A 24,067-nucleotide genomic window follows, 5' to 3' on the forward strand; every position below is an offset into this window, starting at 1 on the left:
GCCTGAAAAGAGGCGAGAACAGGTTCAGATTTTGCACTTGAGGATGCCCGGTAAGATGAAACCTCTGCAGTTCTTGGCATTTTCATCCTGGCATGCTCGCTGCTGATTAATGTCTCTAAACCTGCTTTGTGTGCGTTTGTTCCTCTTCAGGGAGACTAATACGTAAAATACAGCACAAAGTGGGTTATTCTCCTCAACAATTGACAGGACATGAGCTTTGAATCATGAACTCTGTTGAAAGAGAATCCTCTGGACTGGTCTAACCTTCAGAGAGGTGATCTTTCCTGAGGTAAAGCCGAGGATAGGAAGGGTTTTAAAAGCAGAGTTCCTCAGAGATATCACACGAACATGATGCATGTTAACATTAAAGAACACAAATTACAGCCTGAATGTGTAATGTGCTGTTCCCTGAGATTACCGTCTGATTTTACGTTTGAAGAAATCTCCCTCTGCTGAAATAAAAGGAGCTGAGCTGAAAGACACTCCTCATCAACTGAACATCTCCAGAAGCGTCCGGAGCAATCAGAGGATGAAGGCGAGCGGTTATGCAAAAGATGAAAGTGGAGGAGCGGCGGGGGCAGGAGGTGAGGTGGTTAGTAATGTGATGGAGCCGTGGCAGCTCTCTGAGGTAACCAGGCTCAGCTACGGTGGCTGGCTGGTGTCTTAATTAGGCCCAATGACTTCTTCAAAAACTCATTAAAGCAGCCACTCAGCGTGACCCCCACTGGGCCCCCTGCGGTTTGGACCCGCTGCATGACATCGACTTGATCCGCTGCTTTTATGCTCTTTTCTTTGCTGCGGTGAAATGGCGGAGGAGAAGTCAAACCTACATGTTCAGTCCAGGTAAAAAATGACTGCTGCACTGTGACAAATGACTGTAAATTAATGAAGAAATTTCATAAGTAAATCCTGATATTTTTCAATAACAAATAGTAAATAATAGTAAAAATGTCACTATAAAATAACAGTAAAATACATTCAACCTCGCTGTCAATATTTAACCGTTATTTAGTCATTTTTGTTGTTGTGGTATTTTGTAACCGTGAGTGAGGAGGAAACACAGTGGAGATATGAGATCCTGGTAAATATAGGGATATAACATTATAGGGGGCACAAACTGTCTTTGCTCCATGTGGAGCACAGACCAGCTGTCTGTGCTCCACATGGCATGGACCAGCTGTCTGTGTTTAGTGGTTTGGAACAGCTGTCTTTGCTTCAAATAACAAAGACAGGCTGTAATTGTTCCACGTAACATGGGAGAGCTGTCAATGCTTCACATGGCACTGAAAGGTTATCTGTGCTTGACATTGCGCTGAACGGATGTCTTGCTCTACATAGCACAGAATGATGTCTGTGCTCTTCGTGGCACAGACTAGCTGTCTGTGCTCCAAACGACATGGACAGGCTGTCATTGCTCCACATGACATTACAGAGCTGTCAATGTTTCACATGTCACTGACTGTCAATGCTGTCAAAGGCTGTCAGTGCTTCACATGGCACTGAAAGGTTACCTGCGCCTGACATTATCCTAAACAGATGTCTTGCTCTACATGGCACGAAGCGCTGTCCATGCTAAACATGGCACACACAAGCTGTCTGTGCTCAAACAACATGTACAGGCTGTCATTACTCCACATGACATGGAAGAGCTGTCAATACTTCACATAGCGCAGACAGACAATCAGTATTTGACATTGCACTAGACAGATGTCCAGCTCTACATGGCACTGACTGGCTGTCTGTGCTCTACATGGCACTAAACTGCAGTCTATGACTTTCATGGCTCAGAAGAGCTGTCCATGCTCCACATGGCGCAGAGTATATACCTGATGATTTGTACAATTTTGGCCAATTCTTTAATTGAGAAACAGATAGATCGTGTTTGTTTTGTTTTGTTTTTTTCTGTTACCTTTAAAATAACACTCCAGAGCCAGAGGTTAAATTCGAGCACAGACAGTCAGATACAAAATATCATCATAATAAAAATTACTTTGCTGTAAAACTACGGTATTATTTAACATACATATACAGTAATACAATATATCGTATTATACTGTAAAAATAAGTTACAGTACATGCTCTGTAAAATAACAGGTTATCACTGCCCGTATTTCAGTTTGTTATTTAACTGCGGCATTTTTTACAGTGTGTGCCTGAACTTTGAGTTTTCATTCCTGAGCATTAAACCAACAGCCCTGAAATTAACCAGAGGAGTGGAGTCAGGTGGAAACACATGAAACAATAGGTGTGAAAAACCCCATTAAGAACAATAAGCCCACTGAGAGAGTGATGCATTGTATAAACAAGCCGTACCTCCAGGACGCGCTCCTCTTTTTTCCAGCTTATTATAACAGAGCACACACTGTGAAGCTAATCTCCCTCATGACATAACTGTAGTTTTAATCATTCTGCGCCTGTGTTCATTACACACAGACTCAAGCATTAACGAGGGGAGGAAGCTGCAATCTAAGCATCTGAGGGCGGGAAATCTGAGATGATACTGCTGCAGGAAGCATGAACGTGATGGATGATGAGCGCATGATGCAAGGAGGAAAAATCTGCTTTTGTTTATTTGTTCTGTTGGATAATTTTAAGATTTCTGTTAGTAAAAAGATACTCCTGGCTCTCATTAGCTAAATAATAAAGTTTTCAGCTTCTCCTGGGTCTCAAATTGTTTGTTTAATTAATATTTAATGTTCCGGTGAAATAAACGTATTACTTCAGAGTGGTTCATCCTGTAGTGATGATCTGATAATAAATAACATCTCCTGTTGCACCCACACCTCTCCATCACGCTGATATTTACCTCCTGACACTTCCAGAGTGTGAACAATCAACAGCCAGAGCTCAGAGAGCAGACATCAGAGCGTCTGCAGAGCTGTTCGCTGAAACCTGCACTAACAGAGAAACTATGGGAGCAAGATGTGAAAGCAAATAAGCTGAAAGCATCAACAAGCTCCACTAGCTGCTTCAAAGTCTTCAGCGTTAGATTTATAAACATCCAGCGACAGCGGCTCCTTGAATTTCAACTCGCTCTGCGGTAAATTCACGGCGTAGTGTGCAGAATCACAATGTCTGTGCAGAGATTTTAAAGCAAGGAGCACAAAAAGGTCCTGGAAGCTCAAAAAACTATGGTGATAAGGCACAAAAAAAAAAAAATCTCCAAAAAAGTGTTTTTTGACTATTTTTTCCAGGGAAAAAAGTCAGAATTATTGAGCGAAGGAGGGTTAAAGTCATTCAGGAGCCAAAAACATTTACTTTATCCTCACAATGAAAATTGTTCTTGAGATTTCTTAGTTTTATATTTTGAATAAATTTGCAAATATTAATCAGAATAGGCCTTTTGCACAAGCTAGCATGACGTATATTCAGTTAAAAATAAGGTAGTATGTAAACTAATGGTCACTGCAGAGTGGTGTGTTTAGCGATGAAAGATGATATTCTGCTGGAAAAACAAAGTTTAATCGATGTATGCAAGCCACTAGCATATTAATGCAACTTCCAATGTACGTTAGCATCAAGCTAGCGCCAAGTGCTCTATCTTGCTTTTGGTAGATTACGAGCTATAAAACTTGTTGAATGGATTTAAAAAAATGTCCTATGCAAGACTATTACACTTGTTAAAGTTTTGCTTGAAAACCAAAGTTTTATTGATGTATGCTAACTGCTAGCAAGGAGATCTCTTGTAGCCAGTTTTTCACTTATGCTTTAATAAAAGTACAAACACGTGAAGTCAGAGGTATATAAACATGATTAAACTTACTTTACACAAAAGTAAGTCTTCTAGCTCAGGCTAGCTACTGTTAGCAAATTATCTTCAAAGCTCCAAAGAAGTAAAGACACAGGTTTTAAAGCCTTTATACGACTTGCTACATGGTGTTGTTTTAGATACTCGGACGATTCTGCGTTTATCATTAACAGAAACTTGAGGCAATGCCAGCAAACACCTTATTTATTTAATCTCTGCCATCAAAAACACCGTCTACCGTCACTTTCTAATGTTTCTTTCCAAAACTGGAAATGCTAAAGCCACCTAACTCCAATGTGGAAGTGATCTGTGCAAAAGAAATTCTGAGAAAAAAAAATAGTAATAAAAAAAAAGAATTTTCTTATTCCCTTCATTTAACTTTATTCTCTCTTATTAGGACACAGAAACAAGGAACACTGCTAACCAAATTTATCTAAGAGAGTAAAATAAAAACAATCTAACAAAACTATCTTTGAAATATTTGTGAACCAGATTTATTTTTGTAGCTGCGTGTGGCCAGATGTTACCACAGCTGCAGTGTTTTTATGAACAGGACGCCACAGCATCTCAATTTCAGGATGTGATGCTGCAGGAGACGTTAAGCCTGACGGAGAAGGTCTCTTTAAATCTTTCTAAAAGTCGACTGAAGGTGTTGGAGGATGATGCATCAGGTTGCAGTGGTGTGTACAGAACTTGAAAGCCAGATTGAGTAAAAGCACTTGAAATTCACTCCTGTGAAAGTGAAAGTCGCCCACTTTAAAATCACTTTGGTTAAAGTAGCTCAAATTAAGACAGACAGAGAAAAAGGCAAGTCAGAGCTGCAACTTTTTAGGCTCCTCTTGTGACTTTTTTCTTTTGGTGACTAGCGACTACTGTGGGCCTCAACAGGTCCCCCTTGCTCGCAGCTGCAGCCGGAGCATGCAACTGCATGCATATGAACCGTGCATATCCTTATCTCTTTACGGTCCTGAGCCCAAACAGAAGAGGAGGGTTGGCATTCCAACATAAAAAGACAAAATGAGAAAGAAGAAAGACTTTCCTCTCTGAGGAGCTGAACCGAAGATCCTGAACCAAACAGGAAGTCGTATACGGAAACTACCTTGAAATCAGCCAGTGACTTTCAGAATAAATCAAAGATGGTGTTTTTATTTTGACCACAACCATAAACTTACTGAGTCAGACCAGGAGTCAGCGGGTTTGAGCTTTTACTGCCCAACATGAACCAGGAGAGGATCATCACTGGGTTGGGAATCCAGTAAATCCGTTAGCACGGCCATATTGGAAGTGGGGCGGGGTTCACGAGCAATGGCGTTCAATCAATGTAAGCTGTTCTCGTTACTGTAACTCTTCGACCATTTGGACAAGAGAAAAAATACAAGAAGAAGAGAAGTGTTTGTCTTCTTAGTTCTTGGGTATTAAAGTGTTTTAACCACTGGGTCAAGTAAACACCTCAAACACTTAAACTGTAATCGCAGCCATGCAGCAATGACAGGCCTATGGATGTTATAATTGCTCTGAATTAGCAGATAGCAGATCCCTTTTTCAACAAATCCAGAAAATGATCCGTGGTTCCCTCGACGCGTAAGAAAAGATTAAATGTGTGAAGATTCTCAGAGAAGTTCTGGAGTTACAGCAGCGTCCTCCTCCAAACTTTAATCAGGGATAATGATATCCCCGGGCAGAGGAAGTCAGACGATTATGAGTAATGACTCCAAGGACGACAAATTCTGACACAAATTGCAGCGATTGGGTCCAGACAGTTTTTAATAGGGTGTCACAGACACTGATGGGCCTCTGACTGTACTGTTAACCCAGCGATATCAGCATCCCAGACTGTAAGACCCAACTGTTCAACACACACACACACACACACACACACACCATCTCCCCCCTCTCCTCCTCCTCTCCTCCCTCACAGTTTGAAACCTCTGGTGTAAAATATCCAAATTAGCCTCGGAGCGGTCGTTCTCTAGATGCTGCTTAATTTAAAGATCAGTTTACTCAGTTAGCAGAAAGCAGCACCACCGGGACCAAAGCAGCTTTCACACACAGGAAGAAGGAGGTCTGTAGATGTTGCTGTCTGTGCCAAACACCGAGAATGGTCAGGAAAGGTTTCCACACCACAAGAAGGGTGGGACTGCACTGTAAAAAAAACTACAGTGAATTCATGAAGAAATTTAAACAGTTAAATCCTGTGACATTTAAAAACTTAAAGCTGCAGGAGTGAAACGTCTCCTCATAGCTGCCACAATTTTAACCAAATGTCTCTAAAAATCAAAATATTTTGTCATAAAATTTGTCAGAAATCCACCCATGTCATTTTTAAAGCTGTACCACTTTTACTTTTTAGTCTAAACGCCCAAACTCTGCAACTTGTGTGGAGCCGGATCCTCCTCTCCCATTCATTCTAATGGGAGGAGCTGAAACGGCTTCTTTGAGGTTCACCGACTTTCAGGGCTTGCTATTCAAAAACTCTTCAAGAAACAACAAATTTCTACAGAGCATTTGTAAAGCAGGGTCCACTCTGTCATTTTAGTGAATTTCAAGCCGATACCAGTTACGGCTTAAGAGGAGATCATTTTTGAATAAGGGCCAAAAATGTAGCTAAATTTTACTTTGAAAGGCAAAAAGCCGACTTCCTGTTTGAGATAGGTCAGGGGTGTCAATGTATGATTTGTGCGTCTTATTGAGACAAACATTTTGATGTTGGTTTGATCTCTTTATGACATTCCTACTGCCACTGAGAGCTGTTTTAGTGTGCCTAGGTGGCGCTAGAAGGCACATTTTGGTATGCTGGGGTCAATTTTTGTGTTACATCAAATTTTTGGCCGAATCTGAGGTGTGCGCCGATTTTTTTGAGTTTTTGGACACATTTAGGGGGTCAGATTAGAGCTCTTGCTAGACTGGTTGTCTGTGCTCAACATGGCACGATCCATGTACTCAGTGATTTTACAGTGTGATGGCCAATTTTAAAATGGAAAAAAAACATAAAATGTGTTGTTTATGCTTTTTTTCTGTTACATTTAAAAAACTTTTACAAGTACAAATAATCCAATTGGAGCATGTATCGTAGAACACAAACAGCCGGTCTGTGCCATGTGGAGCACAGACAGTCTATGCCCCCTGCAGTGTAACATCTCAGTGTACAGCAGGGTATAATATTCTCTGTGTTCCCTCCTCACTCACTCCTATTTTACTGTTATTTTACTTTTTTTTTTTTTTTTTTTTTTTTTTACGGTGTAATGTTTTAATCAAACCCCCCATCCTTGTTGCACAGTACCCTGAAACGGTGACTTCGGTAAATCACAGTAAACCCCAAAAAGGCTGCAAACATCTCAAATCACTTAAAAACATCAGCTGACCTGTTGAAATGATCACGTTTCGCTGCCTTTTCTCTGCGTCTGACCCCGAGCGCCATTTCCTACGCCGTCTCCTGCTCCACATTGTGTTTGTGCAGAATTCCTTCTCCGCTCCAACAACTCTGTCTGTCTCTTTCTTCACCTTCCCCGTGGAAAGTGCAACATTGGCTGTGACACATCGACCGGCCTCTCAGCGGGTCAGCGTCCGGCTTCAATACAGCCGCCATCACAACACGTCAATTCTTCGACGGGATACACTTCCTACCTTTTGTGCCCAAAGGTTACGGCTATCTCTCCGCCGTGGAGTGCTCAGATCAGATGACAGCCGCACACATGTGAACACTGACATTTTTTACCAAAAACACTCTGCAAAGGTCTGCAGGGCTCGCCGTTTGGCGTCCACGCATGAGGCTGAGCTGCAGGTTTGTGTGTTTGTGGTCAGATGAGGAGTGAACAGTCAGTCAAACGGCCGCTGCTGGAGCAGGCCGAGGGATTTTCTCCTGATGCACGACGTCAGACGGGTTAGTCAATCCGTCTGTTTGGTTCGGGTTTATCGAGTGAAGGGAGGTCTGTCACCGAGGGACGGGATCTCTCCGAAAAGATTAAGAGCAGGGGTCTGCAACCTCCACTTCCATAGGAGCCATTTTTTCTCAGCTCACCTGGATTAAAGTCATTCAGGAGACACAAAATCTAATTTATCTTCACTATAAAGACAAAAAATGAGTGAAAGTCTTTACATAGTGAAAATCTAGTGAATAATTATCTCAACAAGAACTTTTTTGTGTTCATAAAATTGTACATGTGATATCTTAGTCTTATATTTTTTTTTATAATTTTTTAAATATTTAAATGAATAAATAAAAATTTATTATATAACAAATTAATTAAATTCATAAATATAAATAACATAAAAAAAAATTCAACTTTTTTAATTTCAAAAATTTTCAAAATAAATTCATTAAATCTAATGAATAATTATCTAAACAAGAATTTTTCTATGTTCATAAAATTCTACATGCAATGTCTTTCTCTTATATTTTTCATAAATTTTCAAATATTACAGAAAAATAAATAATACAAAATTTTATGTCATTAACTTGCAAAAAATTATGAATATTAATAACTTCCAAAAATTTTCAACATAAAAAAAAAGTCATTTAAAAAAAGGGCCATCATTTTTCAGAGTTTCAACACTTTGGAAATTTCTAAAAAAAAAAAAAAAAAAAAAAAATGCCCAAATTTCATAAATTTGCAAAATAACATGTAAATTCAAAAATTTGCCAATTTTTTTTAAATTGTAAAAAAAAAAATCAAAAAAGCAAAAAGAAAATGGAATTCAAATAATTTGCAAAAATTTCAAACCAAAATTGAAACAAAAATTTTGAAATTTTGCAAAATCTCCAAAAGATTGAACTTCTTTATTTATTTAAATTAAAAAAATAAAAAATAAAATAAAAAAGATTTGCAAAATATTCACAAACCTTTATAAAAATCTTTAAAAAATTGAAAGCTTTATTGCAAGAGGTAAACCCATGATTTTATTTAGTGTCAGTGTCTTTAATCATTAACTCCCTCTGCAGAAAAATAAAAACTCTTCATTTCCATAATATTTTTCAAAGATACAAGGAGCCACCGTAAAGGAGTCAAAAGAGCCACATGAGGCCCCAGAGCCACAGATTGAACACCCTTGGTTTAGAGACTCGCAGTCAGCACACACCATCAGGGCTGTAACACTTGTAAAAACAGGATCCATCACAGTCCGAGGCAGGGGTCTGCAACCTTTACTTTCATAGTCATATCACTGTGAACGATCCAAAGAGGAAAAAAACCATCATCTCTGCTCCTCAGCTTCTCATCCTGACGCTCCTCATCTCCTCACCCTGACGCTCCTCAGCTCCTCATCCTGACGCTCCTCATCTCCTCATCCTGACGCTCCTCATCTCCTCATCCTGACGCTCCTCATCTCCTCATCCTGACGCTCCTCATCTCCTCATCCTGACGCTCCTCTCCTCACTCAGACTCTGATATATCATCACTCCATCACAGGTCACTCCTCTCCTCTGTTATTCCTCCTCCTGGACTCCAACACAGAAATAACACAACTGCACATTCCTCTGACTCACTTCACAACCATTAAAGAAATGTTGCTGCAATTTGTCAAAACATTGCCCCCGCGTCCATACGACTTCCCGTCCACGTCTGCGCCGTCACACGGGTCACAGCGTGGACACTGTGTTTGAAAAGCTGCACTTTGTATGAGATTATAAATGACTCATAACTCCTCTGTGGAGGAAAGGCTTTTTTCTTTCATGGCGCCGTCATTTCATTTCAATCATCTGGTCGGGCTGGTGGCGTCCTCATTTTGAGGGAAACATCTTCAAAGGCTGGGATTGAAAACTGGTTCAGGTCATTATCAGAGCGGCTTCTTCGTCCCGACATTATCAGGCTTTTATCTCAGACTGATGCTAAAACACAGAATCAGCATCAGCATCAGCATCAGCATCAGCATCAGCCGCTCGGCTTCTTTCAGGCAGAGACGGAGAACAGAAGTTTTATTCTTCTTCTTCGAGACGTTTATCCCAAGTGGATGACAGAAACTTATCACTTCAGAGGACGAATACACCAAACACTTCTGAATTTTTTAATGCTCAGCTGCTTTTAGTGATCTCTCATTCACTGGATTTATAAACTGTTCGATGCCAGAAACCTACATTTTTCAAGGAGAAGATGCTCAAAACCTGAACCTGAGTGTTTCACATGATTCACTGCGAAAAGTTAAAACTAAGTAAGTTTTTTTTTTTTTTTTTCCTGGTAAAAAATGTTTAAAACCAGAAAAATATCTCATTTGAAGATAAGCATGTAGTGGTAATTTCCCTGAATACAGACAAAATCCTTGATTCTTTAAGTCACTTTTTCTTATTCCAGAAACCAGACATCCAACCCTCTGTGGCAGTGTTTTTCAAAGTGAGGTCCTAGGACCCCCAGGGGTCCACGAGCCATAGCTTGGGGGTCCTGGGATAATTTAAAAATGACTGTAAAAGGGTCTTTCATCACTAAAAAAGCATATCAACAAACTTGCACCAGTAAAATCAGCTGTTTTCCAGAGCAGTTCATCATATTTTTACCACCCAAAAAGGCAGTTGGGTGTTTTTGCACCCAAGAGAGCGCTTACACAATTCATCCCAGTTTTCATGAAATACTTTTAGAAAAGAGAAAACGCCTCAAGTAACCAATGGCAGGGTTTAAATTTGTCATGTGACCCTCTGGAGGTCAGGCTGAATCCCTTTTTTGAAGACTTTCTTGCAAGGATCAACTCGGCCAATTTTCTCCTCTAAACTGTCAAATAACTTTTTTTACTCTGCTTCTCTCAGCCTACAAAAAATATGTCCATTTTAATAGACACGTAAAGCTCAATCTCTAATATTTTAATTTACTTTATTCACTCTGGTTACTGTCTTTGGGTTCACACACTGCTCAAAAACAAACTGGTCGTTAAATTTTATTTGGTGTCAGTTTTAGTGAAGTTCAGACTCACACTGTCGGCTCTGGTCTACTACTATACTTCATGTAAAGTACATAAAATATGTTTGACCCATTCATTTCAATGGTACAGAGTTGTACCTGGGTGAGTGTGTTGTTTACATGACGAGCAGAGAAGACGGAGGTAAAAGGTGTACCTCAGGGAAGGCATAAGGTTAGATTTCAGACCCTCAGATGATTTTATTTTAAAGACCCAAATTGTTGCGACTTTTCTGGAGTTTGGAGAATCAGACGTTGAAGCGCGTTTTCATCGCCTGAATAAGCAGCGTTTGCTATCGTGAGCCCATCCCCCTATCCAAAACACAGACAGCCCTCCTCACCCACAGCAGATGAAATCACCAAGTGTGAGTCTCATTATGGTCACTTCTGCTGGTCCCCAGCCCAGACAAAGGAGGAGGGTTGATATTTAGACATAAAAAACAAGAATGAACAGAAGAACGTTCATTTGTAGTGTAAACAAATTTATGATGTTGCTATAGAGTCTGTCACAACCACATGCAAATGGATTATTATTAAATTAAACAGCAGCATCATTAGTGGCTGTAGTGACTTCTGGGACAGCCAATAGCAGCTCTCCTTACTGAGGAGTTGGATTGTTGAAACTAGCGATGTTTGACTCAGCTTTAGTGATCTTTAAATGGGAAACAGCCTCATTCTTTAAAGTGATCCTCCAGGATGGAACAAGTTGGGTCCTATCACAAGGTTTAGGGCAGAAATTACCCCTACAGCAGTGTTTTTGTGCAGCAGAAGCCCAGAGCGCTCGCACCAAACACCCCCTCCCTGCTCCTCTGCTGGTTTCCTCTGCACTCAGACGGGGCCATATTTTACTTGACCAAAAACACAAATAAACGGACTCCCACCGAAAAAATCTGATATGGGTCTGCATTCACGCTTTATTTAGAGAATTTTCAGCGCGTTACTTTCACACAAAGACACCACTAAATAAGGCTCTAGTTCTCATCGTATCTCTTCGTCCTGGCAGACTACCTGCGTTTGTTTATATCTGGCCGCGCGCGTGGACTGATACTCTAAGCGGCGAGTGCCTCGTAGCCAGCTGTGGCTCTGCAACGGAGGTAGCACCGTTTTATGACACAATGAGAACTAGAGCCTTATTTAGCTGTGTTTTTGTGTGAAAGCAACACGCTGAAAATTCTCTAAATAAAGCGTGAATGCAGACCGATATCAGATTTTTTGGTGGGAGTCCGTTTATTTGTGTTTTTGGTCAAGTAAAATATGGCCCCGTCTGAGTGCAGAGGAAACCTGCAGAGGAGCAGGGAGGGGGTGTTTGGTGTGAGCGCTCTGGGCTTCTGCTGCACAAAAACACTGCTGTAGGGGGAATTTCTGCCCTAAACCTTGTGATAGGACCCAACTTGTTCCATCCCAGAGTATCACTTTAAGGTATTTCATGACTATATATGACTGAATGGATTAAAAATAATCTGTTAATAGTGGATTATTAGGGTACTTGGTAAAAAAAAAAGTGTAAAAAACAACAACAATGTACACTAGCCGAAAACCATGACAACAAAACTGTGATAAGAACCAAACCGTGGATTTTGTGAACCGTTCCATTCCTAAACGAATCGCATCGGGTTTCGTTAGGTGATCGGGACCGATTCACGTGTTTTCAGCACCGTCACGCTTTACTGCTGCTGTAAATAAAACCAGGTTGCAAACATGTCCCCTGTGTGGGACTGTGTCTCTTTGGAAAGCGATGATAGTAAAACAGCATCTGCAACATCTGTAAAGTGAGGTGAGGAGGAACCAACAAGGCTCACTTTAAAACAACAAAATCGGTATCAGATTGGTTTCGGAAGGCAAAAAATCAGTACCAGGACATCCCTAATGCGTACCATAAAGGGTCTAAGACCTCAAAATGTGCCATTTTTCAGGACTTTTCAGGCCGATGTGACTCTAATTTCAATCTTTTTAATATTTCTAAAAGAAATCAGACAAAAACACTGGTTAAGTTTTCAGTTTTTGGAGTGTGTTGAGAAGTTGCAGCCTCTCTGCCTCCACGTCTGTGCTCCTGAACTGTTTACATCGAGCCAACAATCAAGACATAAATCAGCAGAATGATCATCGATGGAAGAGATCGATCTCTGCTTTCTCTTGGAGTGCTCATTACTTTCCTAATGAGCCTGATTTTGGGAAATATTTACGTCCACCATCGACTAACAGTTTGTAATTTATGAGGAAAACAAAGTGCAGACCAATCAATTATTGGAAACTTCAGGCTGATTGATGCTTTGAGCTGTCTGTTTGTTCAGTATCCAGCTCTGTGCATGCACAGGATGGACGGATGGATGCAGTGACAGCCTCACTCTGCAGTTCAATGCTTTGGAGTGGAGAGCAGAAAACCCCTCCACAGAAGCTCAAACAGGCGCTGAAAGCGGTTATTTCCTGTTAACAGCATCAACTCCCTCAGCTCCACATGTGGCAGCAGCAGCAGCAGAGCTCAGAGATGTCTCAGTGCAGCGGAGACATGTCAACTCTGACCTCCATCTGGACATCCTCCAAAGGCAAAGCGCTGCCAACCGACGCACAAAATGAGCTCTTTCTCCCTGCTCCAAGAGGCTGCTCCAACCCCTCACATCCAACTCTCCGTGCGCTCCTCTCCGTCACCATCCATCCATCCATCCATCCCCTCACTCAGCGCCACACACACAGCCCCGCAGCGGGAACTCACCTGCAGGAAACCGTGAGTTCAACTTTGGTGGCAGGTATCGCAGCGGTGAAAGGGTCCGCGTCCCCGATACACGCCATATTCATCGAGCTGCTGCTTGGTCGATCACAAATCGCCCCGAATCCAGCGCCTTAGCGGCGACATGAGAGGAACACAAGGAAGGGAGGGAAGGAAGGAAGGAAGGGGACTGAGCAGAAAGAAAGAGAGACAGAAATAAAGGAGGAAAGACGAGAAGCTGTTTGTTTTCTGGAAGCGCGGAAAGCACCGGGGGAGAAACGCGGACGCGGAGCTCCAGCGCGCCTGAGTCGCGTCTCTCTGTGCGCCTCGCTGCTCCGGAGGAGAGAGGACGGAGTGAAGGGGAGGGAAGACACACAAACTGAGTCACACACACACACTCACACACACACACACATACCGACAGGCATACACACTGAGTGGGAGTGTGCTGTATGCATCAGCTTGGCAAAGAAAGCATGACATTTTCTCCTCAGAAAACAGCCAGTGATCCTCAGCATGGAGACTCTCACTGCCAACACGGGCTCACATCTTATGAAATGAACATACACTGTAAATCTAACTGTATATATTGTTAAAACAGGTGTGAGATTGAAATGCATGGGTTAAAACCTGCAGAAAAATACAGGAAAATCACGCAAGGTGTCCTGCTTTAAAGCTCTGTGTTGACTTGCAGCGTCTGAGACTGAGGCTTAACATGATGCTAAAAATAGCACAGCATAAGAAAAGCTGGCTTTATGGAGAAAAGGTTTTATTACCACTAATTTGATCACTGTGGGTGTAAACTTGAGCTTATTCTTGAGTGAAATTGCACATTCAGAGTTTCTGGCGTCTGCAGGATCACGCCTCTGGGACGGCGTCTGCAGGGCCCTGATGGTCAGGGGGATGACCATGACCATGGATGTTGAGGCGTGCAGCAGAACATGACAAACAGGAAGATTTAAAGAGGAACAAACTGCAGCTGTGCTGTTTGACATTCACAGTGTTTCCCTCTGAAGCTAACTGCTAACACACACACCTCACACACACTCAGTGAAATCTGACCACAGTTAAAGCTACACAGTGACACTTTACTTAACTCGGTATAAATTTCTTCACATTTCAATAAACACTATTGATTTGATGAAATAAACTGATTTAGATTTACTGATAAATCAGTTTTTGCTGTCACATTGTGGCTTTTGCATTAATGTTTTGACTTTTTAAACTGTAGCTTTTGCATTGTAATTGTAGATTTTACATTTGTGTTGCAGTCTTCTCAGTCTGTGCTGCATTTATGGTTTTGCTTTTGCATTTTTTTTTTTTTTGCTTTTGCAGTCATGTTTTTGCAGTCATGATTTTTTGCTTTTGCATTCATGTTGTAACTTTTGCATATTTATTGTGCTTTTGCATTTATGTTGTAACTTTTGCATTTTTATTGTGCTTTTGCATTCATGTTGTAACTTTTGCACTTTTATTGTGCTTTTGCATTTATGTTGTAGCTTTTGCATTCATGTTGTGGCTTTTGCTCTTCTGTTGTAGCTTTTGCATTCATGTTGTAACTTTTGCATATTTATTGTGCTTTTGCATTTATGTTGTAACTTTTGCATTTTTATTGTGCTTTTGCATTCATGTTGTAACTTTTGCATTTTTATTGTGCTTTTGCATTTATGTTGTAGCTTTTGCATTCATGTTGTGGCTTTTGCTCTTCTGTTGTAGCTTTTGCATTCATGTTGTAACTTCTGCATTTGTGCTGCAGCCTTTGCATTTATGTTTTTGCTTTTCCATTCATTTTTTTTTTTGCTTTGGAATTCATATTGTGGCTTTTCCATTTGTGTTGTAGCTTTTTTCATCTATGTTTTTGCTTTTGCATTCATGTTGTAGCTTTCTGCATTTGTGTTTTCCTTTTTGCATTCAAGTTGTGGCTTTCCCATTTGTGTTGTAGGTTTTGCAGTCATGTTTTTGCAGTCACATTTTTGCTTTTCCATTTGTGTTGTAGGTTTTTTCATCTATGTTTTTGCTTTTTATTCAAGTTGTGGCTTTTCTATTTGTGTTCTAGCTATTGCATTTATTTTTTTTTGCTTTTGCATTTATGTTGTAAATTTTGCATTTTTATCATGCTTTTGCATTTATGTTGCAGCTTTTGCATTGTTATTGTGGCTTTTGCATTTGTGTTGTAGCTTTTGCATTCAGGTTGTTTCTTTTGCATTTGTGTTGTAGGTTTTGCATTCAGGTGGAAGCTTTTGCATATGTGTTGCAGCCTTGGCATTTTTTTTTTTGGCTTTTGCATTCATGTTGTAACTTTTGCATTTTTATCATGCTTTTGCATTTATGTTGTGGCTTTTGCTTTGTGTTGCAGCTTTTCAGTTTTTGTTAGACCTTTTGTATTTGTGTTTTTGCTTTTGCATCTGTGTCGACGTTTTTGCAGTCGGGCTGTGGACTTTGCAAATTGTATGGCACCTACAGGCCACCGTACACTTCATGTATGTGCACTGATTAAGTTTGTGATTTGGGACACAGCAAAAGAAAAAGTGACTGGAACAGTTTTGACCAATCACTCATTAGAGTTTTTTTTCTATCAGCTGATATGAACTTGTGGAAAAACTTATATTCAGAGCAAAAATGTCCGACTCCCCCCTCCACTCTTTAATGGAGACTCTGCTCTGCCCCGGCAGGACTGGAGGGTTGGAGAAATCCTGTTCTGCTGTGATGAAATTATCTCCTCTCACAGCTGCAGTTGGAGGATGACAGCTAAAATAAAAAGAAGCTTTTCTAACGACTTGTTTACACTAACGTCGTTATCTGGCCTCATCATGGTGAACGAGGCTGAATTAGAAAATTCTCCTAAAACACATTATTTACAGCACCAGGATCACTGGGAGGGAAAATAAGAAAAGAAACAGGACTTTGGCTTTGCTATCATCAAATATTCATGTTCACACACACACAGGGAGCCAGCTGAGTTATCCGTGTGGGTGGAGAAACGCAGATTGGAGTGTGGAGGGTAATTGAAAAGTATACTTCTCTTAATAACGTTAGAAAAGTTGAGGTAATTTTGAAATGATTAAAGCAAAGCAATATCCTAAAATGAGACCCAGAACACGCTAAGCTAGCAGGGCATCATCTAAACATTAAGAAAGGAAGAGATTAAGGTTTATTACAGCCAGAGCCGCTGAAGAAGCCGAGGTAATAACCAGGAGGTAGACCAGAGATGGGTCACACTGAAACCAGATGACGACGACCACCTGAGCAAGACAAACCAAATTAAGCAGCCCAGCATGAAGCTCAGGGCTAAAAATGGGAATGTGTCTGTCAGCTTCACTTAGACCTCTGGAGCAGACTCCCAGTTCACTCTGCAGGCCCCACACCTGCTGGACCAGACGCTGGAGGAATGAAGGATTCAATCCACTGATTCAATCTGAAAAATTCATCCTGGTGACCAGTTTTTCAACTGCGAACTTTATAAAACAGAGGTCAAAATGATCAACCACCTTAAGAAGAGACCTTTTTACTGAGACAAAGCACAAACTACAGCTGAACTACAAACAGCTGAAATACACCGATACTCAGGTCCGCCTCTCAATTAATTAATGAAAATGTGAATGTGGTGTCTTAGTTTTAAATTTTATTTTAATTTTTTTGTTTATTTAAATAAATTTCACAGAAAAAATTCTTAAAAAAAAAAAATGAAACAAATTTTTAAACTTCAAAAAGGTTGCACTTGTAATTTAACAAATTTGCTAAAAGTAAAAAAAAAAAGAACACAAGGTGAAAAAAATTGCACTAAATTAAAAAACTTTGATAATTTCCAAAAGTTTGAATTTTAGCATTCTTTTTAAATACTGTTTGCAATTTGAAAAATTTGCTATTTTTTTTAAATAAAAAAAAATCCAGTTTTTAAATTATTTTAGAAATTAAAAAAAACCTCACACTGCAAAAAAATGTCAAATTTCAAAAAATTCCTTTTTTTTTTTTTTGTCAATGACTTTGATCATCAAAAAAAAAAACTTCTTTATGTATTTGCTAAAGGTTGAAACATTGAAATTCGGAAGATTTGCAAAAAAAATAAAAAAAAAACATTTGCAAAAATCTTAAATAAAAATTCAGAGCTTTTTTTGCAATAGATTAACACATGATTTTATTTTGTCTTTAATCATCAAAACCCTCTGTAAGAAAAAAAAAAATAATAATAATTTAAAGGGAGCCACTGCCAATTAGTCAAAGAGCTGTATGAGGCTCCAGAGCCGCAGGTTGAAGACCCTTGGTCATGTCAGGTGATCCTGTTTTGACACCATAGACTGTATAAAATATAGACGTCGTCTCGCAGACGTCACCCGTCTGTTTCAGAAACGGAAAATGAAGCAGATCGGCTATAGCAGCCATATTGGTAGTGGCAAGGGCTTCACCTATCATAGGGCGCCGTCACGTGACCCTCAGCTGTGCCTCTTATTGGGGGAGCTTGCGATCTTAATATCCTCTGAACGGCCGCGTTAGAAAAAATCCACTCCCCCAACAGAGTTGGACTGCAGAGGTTTGGTGGATTTGAGGCATTAGCCTGGTGTAAAATGATGCTAATAACAGCTAGCTCCTGTTTAAATCCTCACAACCCAGTTTTTAAAGTAAAAGATTTTAAATGAAATTAAATGACATGAAATCACTAGAGTATAAAATGAATGTAGAAAAATATCAGCCAGCAAAAATGATTTATGACAACAATGAACCCACACCTACACACGCCAAAAGATACACACTGTTTAACACTCAGCCATTGTCATTCGCGGGTTTCATGCCCCTGTTAACAGGAACATGGAAACCCTGTAGCTCTCTGTAGCATGAGTCTACACATGGGCTTTAAAAACACATTCAGTTAACAAACACACAAACCAGTTACACACACAAACACAACCACCGACACACACTCACACACACACACACACACACACACACACACACACACACACACACACACACACACACACACACACACACACACACACACTCTGCTGTGTGTTCACACTCTTCAGATTCATATAGCTGCAGGTTTCAGTGCTTTAGGTTCACTCCTAAGAGCAAACATCAAACACAGAAAACTTCCCTTACCTCCTGTCAGCCTGGCGCGGACTGGGAACGTGCAGCGGTGACGTCACACAAACACGGATCTCTTAAAGCAACAGTACATGTATAAACACGTCAGTCTCAGTGATTAATAAGAACAAGGAGAAAACATCATGAAATGAACTTTTTTTTCTTTCATTTATTTTTCAGAATAAATACCAAATCTCCAGCACTTTTAAGTTTGTTTGTTTTTTTATTTTGTAACATTTTGAATATACAGACAAAAAGTTTATTTTTATTTGTATTTGTATTTTATCTTAATTTTTATTCCCCTTGCAGTGCATGCTTGTTTCACATCCTTAAAGTGTGTTTTACTGTGTGTTCATTTCTTCTCTGTCACACTTGCTTGTACGGTGCAAAAATGTGTTTGTCATGCCAATAAAGCTTTCTTGAGTTGAAGGAAACATGTAGAAAGATGCCGAAAACTGAAATTGTATCAAGTGTTTTTGTCTTATCTTAAGTTAAAATTAATTTAAGTTGTTAGTTCTGTGCTGATGGACCCATCTAACAGACAAAATGCCAGCTTGATATGTGGCAAGACATAAGCAAACAAAAAAAAAATATCAGTTGAGCACTTTATTCAATATAATAAATATTATAAAATTCAAAGATTATTTTAAAAATGAAATTTTACTTGTTTCATTTTTTTGTGAATTTTTTATTATTATTTTTTTAATTTTGCCAATTTTTTTGATCAAAAGTCTTTGAAAAATTTGGTAATTTTTTAAATATTTGCCAATTTTTTTAATTTTATAATTGTTCCTAATTTCTGAAACTTTTGAAATTTATTTTTCTAAATATTTGCAAATTTATTAAAAGTACAAAATTAGACATAACATATGAAGTTTCATGATTTTTTTTTATATATATAAAAAAACTTTTTGTTTAGATAATTTTTCACTAGATTTTAACTTTGTGTAGACTTTTTTGTCTTTACTGTGAAGATAAAGTAGATTTTGTGTCTCCTGAATGACTTTAATCCAGGTGAGCTGAGGAAAAATGTGTCAGGAAGTCCAAAGGAAAAACTAGGAAGAGGACATAGTTGCAGATATAACCAAAAATGTTTTACTTAACTAAACCAAAAAACACAAAGTTCAAAACAAAAGCTCTGACAAAAGACAAAATTGATAAACTCACCAAAAAAACCCACACATGTACAGATCACAAGAACACAGTGGGTGAAAGCAGACAGCAACAATGAACTGACAGAGGAGCACAAGAAACACAGAGACCATAGACAGAGGAGTGATCAACACAGGTGTGAAACAAGACACAGGTGTGAAACACATGAGGAGCAATCAACAGGAGGGAAACACAAGGAGTAAACAACACAGGGAGCAACCAAGTGATCAAAAAACACAGGGAAAACACAGAAAGAATAACTAAGATTAACACAGAAACACTAAGAATAATCATAAAAAGACTTTCACATGACAAGAACTAAACCACAAGGAACGCAGACCAAAGACAAAAACAGGAAACACAGGACACACTACAGGAATAACTAAGATAAACACAAGGAAGGATTAACCTAAGACGCATAAGAAAATCCAAAACCCAGAAAACAAACACAACTGAAAACATGAAGCTCTCTGCATATCAGAGCTGGACATATTTAAACTCTGAGTCACTTTCAGGATGTCAGCACTGGTTGTTCCTCAGGTAATTTCTGGTTAAATGTTCTGACCCCAGTTACGCTCCGACCCCTTACCTTCACCTGAAAGTGATCTGATGGATAAGAAGAAACAAGATCCTCTGACTCACGTTTTCAGCGAAGACACGACAAAAGACAGTTTGTCTCCTCATGGCTCCACCACAGACTGATTTTAACTTCAGCTAATTCAGAGAAAACATCAATCACAGGTGTTTGAGGAACTTCTGCTTGAAGCCAAGGAGAGGGAAGACATTAGAAATTCAGATCAAGCGTGAAAACTCAGATTCACACGTTTAATGACTGTTTTTCAGATGAACTTGTTGAAAAGAAGATGCTGTTCCAGATAAGTTTTTCTTTTTTTGTTTGTGTGTTCACAGAGTTTATAATCTTCATTAGCATATAAACACCTTCAAGGTGTGATTCTGGAAAAACAACCACAGCTGGATTGGCAGCTTCCTCTTCTCCCTGAGGGCATCGACGCAGAAAACAGTGAAGAAATGAACGATTTGTTTTTAAAAGCTTATGCGCTGACACCTTTAATTCAAGCAGTACAGTCAGTCTGATTTAGGAACACTGACTTAAAAATTACCTCCACTGTTTTTTAATGTGTGTGTTACACATTCCATTTTCCCGCCTTCAGTGAGTCACATGACCAGCTGCACGGAACTCTCAATCATTGTGACATCATCGCCAACTGCTGCCATCTCATGAGTGAAAATGACTGAAGTTTTGAAACATCTCCTCATGGATGCCACAATTTTGACCAAATCTCCCTAAAAAAAAGAGATACTTTTGTGGTAAATTTTGTCAGGAATCCATCCATGTCATTTTTAAAACTGTATCACTTTTACTTTTTTTGTGTAGAGGCCCAAATGCCACAGCTTGTGTGGAGCTGGATCCTCCTCTCCCATTCATTCTAATAGGACAAGGGTCTTCAACCGGTGGCTTCGGAGCCTCGTGCGGCTCTTTGACTCCCTTGCAGTGGCTCCTTTGAAGTTAAGAACTTTTATTTTTCTTACAAAGGGTATTGATGATCAAAGTCATTGACAAAATATGAAAAAAAAAAAAAAAAAAGGTTTGAAATTTCAAATTTTTTGCAATGAGATTTTTTTTTGGGGAAATTTTTTAAAATTTCTGAAATTCCAAAAAAAGGGCATTTTTTTTTATTTAAAATGTAAAAAATATATTTTGAAAACTTTTCTAATTGCAAATGGTGTAAGAAAAGAATGCTATTTTTTAAAATTTCAAAAAGTTTTAATTTTCTGAATTTTGGAAATTTTAAAAGTTTTTGAATATATTGGAATTTTATTTTAATTTTATTTTTTTTATTTATTTATTTATTTTTTTGCATTTTTTTTAAATTACAAATGCGGTCTTTTTTTAAACTTAAAATTTGTTTCAATTTTTTTTTTATTTTCTTGCAAAATTTATTTAAAATGTAAAACTAATACACCACATTCACAATTTCATCGATCAAAAAAAAAACCTTCCCTTTTAGACATTTTTTTTTTTGCTAGATTTTAGTTGTGTATAGAGTCCACTTTTTTGTATTTCTTGTGAATTTAAAGTAGATTTTGTGTCTCCTGAATGACTTTAATCCAGGTGAGCTGAGGAAAAATGGCTTCTATGAAAGTAAAGGTTGCAGACTCCTGTAATAGGGGAGTTGAAAGGGCTTCTTTGGGGTTCACTGACTTTGAGGGCTTGTCATTCAAAAACCATTTCAGAGACAACAAATTCCTATATAACTTTTGTAAAGCAGAGTCCACTCTGTCATCTGAGCGAATTACAAGCCGATACCATTTATGGCCAAGGAGAAGATCATTTTGGTTCAAGGTGTCTGCATATAAATTGTGTGTCTCAATGAGACGAACAATTTAACGTTGGTTTAAAGTCACTACGACATTCCTACCACCAGTGAGAGCCATTTAAGTGTGCCTAGGTGGCGCTAGAGAGCACATTTTGGTTTTCTGGCGTCAACTTTTCTAATATATCAAATTTTTGGCCAAATCTGATGTGAGTTGGTGAGTTTTCCAGCACGTTTAGGGGTCAAATCAGGGCTCAAAGACTGGGCAGAATCTATCCATGTAATACTATAAGGACCCTCAAACCCACGTCAGTAGATGGAGCTGCAGACAGCATGCCTGCATGACGTCGCTGTGTTTCAGTATTCCAGCTTTCAGCAGCTCGTGTGTTTGCTCTGACTCTGCAGTGATAAATTTATGCCTCATCAAACAGATCCCAGATCATCAGAGCTCTGACTGCGGCTAATGACTGTCACCTCGGCCTCACCTCTTCTTGGTTTGCAGAGATGGCCCAGCTTTAATGATGCTAGCTGTGACTCTTTCTAACATGTTTCCAGCAGTGGATCTTTCATTATCATCTTTAGCTGAGCGGCAGAGCAATTTCAAAGCCTCAGAGCTTTATTCACATCACAGACTTTTCTAATATCTGTAGATGAAGTTAGAGTTCAAAAAGGAAAAAGAAAAAGTTTGAAACATGAATGAGTCCAGTGTCCTCTTTAAACTCAAACATACTCATAGCATTAGTTCTATGTTCCACAGCCTGTTGCTAATGGTTACCATATTGAAAACATTGACTTAAAGAGGGGGTAATGTGCTTTTTTCAGTCTTTATTCTGTCCCCCCAGTGCCCCAGCTCAAAAAATCTCTATTTTTATTTTTCTCCCTATGTCTGAAATACGTTTTTTAGCTGCTGTCTCTTTAACCCTTTAACCCCTTTAACACTAACAGTGAACATAGTACTTCTTCTCCCTTTTAATCAATGAATGTGGTAAAAATAAAAAATAAAAATAAAAAAAAAACGTGTAAAAATGTTTGCCAAATTGTGTCAGATTAAATGAATAAATACATTAATAAATAAATAAATTAATTAAGAAATAAATAAATTACTATTATTATTATTAATATTATTATTATAAATATAAATATAAATATTAATAATAATAATAATAATAATAATAATAACAATAATTACAATGAGAATAATTTTTAAATAAACATATTTTTATATAGTAATCATCCAAAGGTTTTTTAGATGGTAAAAAATAAGAATAATTTTAACTATAAAACAACAATACTAGCAGTTTTGTCTCCTTTTTAATTTTTTTGTCATGGCTTTATAAAATACAGTAAACAAATGCACAACAATATAAGAAAGATAAAAGTTGTAAATAAGACTGAAAAGTAATTAAAAAAAGCAGTAACACAGCAACTTGAGACAAAGTTGGTTATTTTCTGTCACCAGCGACTGCAACCAGTGTTTAAAGGGTTAAAGCTTCCCACTCCACAAACCCCCATCCCTCTGATTGGCCAGCCCTCTGGAGGTGGAGCCAGACCTTGGTGTTTGAGGCCCAGGCCTCTGATGTGTCGCATATTAATCAGATCCTCAGCTGATGACTTCCTCATTGAAGATCTCATGCTTCTTTTAAAGAATGGAGCGTCCAACATCGTTATCTGTATATCTAAGTTTAACATATAGGAAAACAGAAAAACACCATCAGATATGATCCCAAGACACCAAATTCCATGCAACTCATGGCCTCAATAAAATCAATTTTGTTGCATTTCAAAGAAAAAAAATTATCCAACACAAGTGTCTATGAGTAAAAAAAGAGACCTACCCACCTTAAACTGTATTTTTGATTCAGGCTGTGAAGGTGTGTATTCCTGCTCTACAGACATCCATATGTAGGACCTAATGGGGATTCCTTTGCTATTGGACCCAGCCTCCAGTGGACACTTGAGGTACTGCACCTTCTGTGCTTGAGCCCTGCTTGTGTTGCTGCTTTGCTGCAATGACTCACGGTCACGTTTGTTGTGTATAAAAAGAATCCAGCTGCGGTTGAAAAGGTCCTTCAGGTGTAGTTTGTGCTGATGCGGGTGGAAGCGTCTCTCTGAGGGCTGAGGATCTGCTCTGCACCGACCTGCAGCAGGAGCAGCAGCAGCAGCAGCA

At 39.0% G+C, this 24,067-nt stretch overlaps 1 pseudogene; it reads right to left on the minus strand.

Annotated features, from left to right (window-relative positions):
- Positions 1 to 13,672, minus strand: part of LOC141796310 (copine-8-like) — a 149,103-nt pseudogene extending 135,431 nt beyond the window's left edge.
- Between the last annotated feature and the right edge of the window lie 10,395 nt (positions 13,673 to 24,067).

The sequence above is a fragment of the Halichoeres trimaculatus genome, unplaced genomic scaffold, assembly GCF_033239565.1.
Source record: "Halichoeres trimaculatus isolate MK-OKI-2021-1 unplaced genomic scaffold, fHalTri1.1 fHalTri1_scaffold_10, whole genome shotgun sequence".
In the NCBI taxonomy this organism is placed as follows: Eukaryota; Metazoa; Chordata; class Actinopteri; order Labriformes; family Labridae; genus Halichoeres; species Halichoeres trimaculatus.